The 2465-nt window shown below is 61.1% G+C and overlaps 1 long non-coding RNA gene across 1 annotated transcript; it reads right to left on the reverse strand.

The window, feature by feature from the left end:
• Positions 1-838: 838 nt before the first annotated feature.
• Positions 839-1824, reverse strand: LOC119101463 (uncharacterized). Its single transcript, XR_005094567.1, has 3 exons — positions 1784-1824; positions 1443-1583; positions 839-874 (listed from the first exon to the last, which is right to left on the reverse strand). It is a non-coding gene; the product is annotated as an uncharacterized LOC119101463 (long non-coding RNA).
• Positions 1825-2465: the final 641 nt, after the last annotated feature.

The raw sequence follows: 2465 nt of genomic DNA on the forward strand, positions 1-2465 counted from the left end.
CGAACCCACCTCCGTCTTCAGGATGCCGGTCTTGGCCTCGGCGCGCGCCTGCGGGCCAGCCGCCGGCTCGCTGCCCGGCGACAGGACCGGCTCCGGCAGCGGACACGAGCCCAGGCCGATCTCGGGGCTGACCACGCTCGGCCTGCGGACGCCGGCAGGAGGTCAGCAGAGAGGCGGCGCCATCAGGGCGGCCGCTGCCGCACCAGCGACGGGAAAACGCCAGACACTGAAGATGAACTTGGAAAGAGCTACATCTGGACCCAAGGCCGAGGCCACACAGAACATTGGTTAAAAACGCAAACGGCCTTGGTAAGGCTAGCCTACAGCGCGTCGCACCAACGCCCCTGATGCCTGCACTTTATTGCACTGTTATACTTTCAACAGACCATGGTCATGATCATAATGATGAACAATAGTAAATTAAAAAATAATAGTAAATATAATAGACATAGCTATAGCCATTTTAATAGACCATAGACACATCACGTATTCTTCCCATGCTTCCCAATTGCGGCACCACGTCAGTGATATGCCGGCAGTCCTTGCCGCACGGCGGCCTGTCCGCCTCCGCCGTCGCCCGCCACTGACCGTGTCGGGTCGCGGCCGTCCGTCTCGACCTGCTGCTGCAGCTGGGCGAGCACGAGGCCCGGCTCGGCGCGGTAGCCGCTCTGCAGCGGCTGGGCCGGCCCGGCGCTCCAGACCACGCCGTGGCGCGCCAGCCGCTGGCAGGCGGCGCGCAGCCGGCCGGCGCGCACAGCTGGCTGCGCGGCGGCCGACGGCGGCGGCCGCGCCAGCTTCAGGCCGCGCTGGGCGCCCGCCAGCGGCAGAAAGCCGGCCAGGTCCAGGTCCTCCGGCAGCGGCCGGTTCGAGTCGGCTGCAGGACGGCGGCGGCGGGTCATGGACCGGCACCGCGGACCTCGGGCTGGCATGGGCGGGGAAGGTGGACACGCAACGGGCACAAGGTCAGGCCAGACCGTAGTATGGCGCACGGACTAGACAGGGTCGAGGTGCCGCCGCACAGCTGGGTTTTGCCCGAGGTCGATAAATATCGAGGGACACCCCTGCCATCTACCTCTACCAATGTGCCCGAGCAATTCGTGCAGCAAAACAAAAACTTCTACATTTACAGAAATAGTCCGAGGGATCAAATGCAAAATAGACATAGCATGGTGTTGACAGTCATAATCCCCACTACTGGTCAATTTCATGAAATTCATGCTCAACTTATGTATATCAGCCACTAATGATAACCTGCTGCTCTTAGAAATGCAGGCATCGTGGCGTGCACACTCACTGAGTTGTTAAGCATCCAAATCGCGAAAAATGCACCTATTCATACTTGCCACCGACCCATGAGACGCACGGCTACACCATCCATAGCACTGTAGTACCCAACCGTGCACGGCACACCAGCCCGATAGGCGAGCTGGAGCGTGGCGTACCGGCTTCAGTGATCATCTCGGCGGTGACTTCCATGCCGTTCACCAGGTGGCAGAGATGTGCCCACAGCTGCGGCCGCGTCGAGAACGGCTCCATGGACAGCGCCTGGGGCGACTCGGCCAGCCAGCACACGTACAGCCGCACTGAAAACCACCGCGGCAATTGTGACCTGGCTGGTGATGACATGTACACTCAGGACACGCGTGGTAGGGCCGGAAACTACGAACAGAGTTGCGATCCAGCCAACTATCACCCACCGTCCGATACCGTACACCACAAGCATGAATCGCGGTTAAAACCCAGCGCTAGCTCTGCCTGTCTGCCTGCTGCTGCCAACACTGACCGACGGGAAGCAGGGGCCACTGCCGCCGCCGCTCGGCGTCCGGCAGCCGGTACGAGCAGCGCAGCAGGGCGTCCAGGGCGGCGGCGGCCGGCTCGAGCGCGGCGGCGGCGGCGCGCCGCTCCGGCTCGCTCAGCCGCTCCGTCTGCAGCGGCGAGGCGCCGTCCGGCCGGCCAGACGCCGCCAGCGCCGACTGCACGTTGATCGCCAGCATCTGGAGGCGGCGACACAGCGTTACCGGCGGGCGGCGCTGCTCGCGTGAGGTCCGCTGACAACGGCATGCCAGCACCGCAGGGCCGTCGGCATGGCGTTCGATGGGGCGCCAGGTTCACGCGACACGTCGCCCATTTCATGACCAGGCATTCAAATAAGCACCTTGGAGGAAGGCACACTGCGCTTTTCCTGTTTGAAAATTGCAGGAAGCTCTTGAAGTTAGAACAACAATATCATGTACATCTTGTATTAAATGTGTAATTTTGACTATCTTATTCAGATCGCAAAGTGCAAAAATGTTAAGTTCAGGGGTAGCACAGAGCAGAACTAAACGAGACACCCGGATTGACGTGCCTACTCCTGCACTGGGTTGGTGGTCTTTACGCCATTTTGACGCTGCCTTGACGCCCGCGAGCCGATGCCACTATGTGCTCTCCCCAGCTACCACAATCACTGCAGACGGTCCATGTCC

The sequence above is a fragment of the Pollicipes pollicipes genome, unplaced genomic scaffold (assembly GCF_011947565.3).
Source record: "Pollicipes pollicipes isolate AB1234 unplaced genomic scaffold, Ppol_2.1 Scaffold_4881;HRSCAF=5763_pilon_pilon_pilon, whole genome shotgun sequence".
NCBI classification, from domain to species: domain Eukaryota; kingdom Metazoa; phylum Arthropoda; class Thecostraca; order Pollicipedomorpha; family Pollicipedidae; genus Pollicipes; species Pollicipes pollicipes.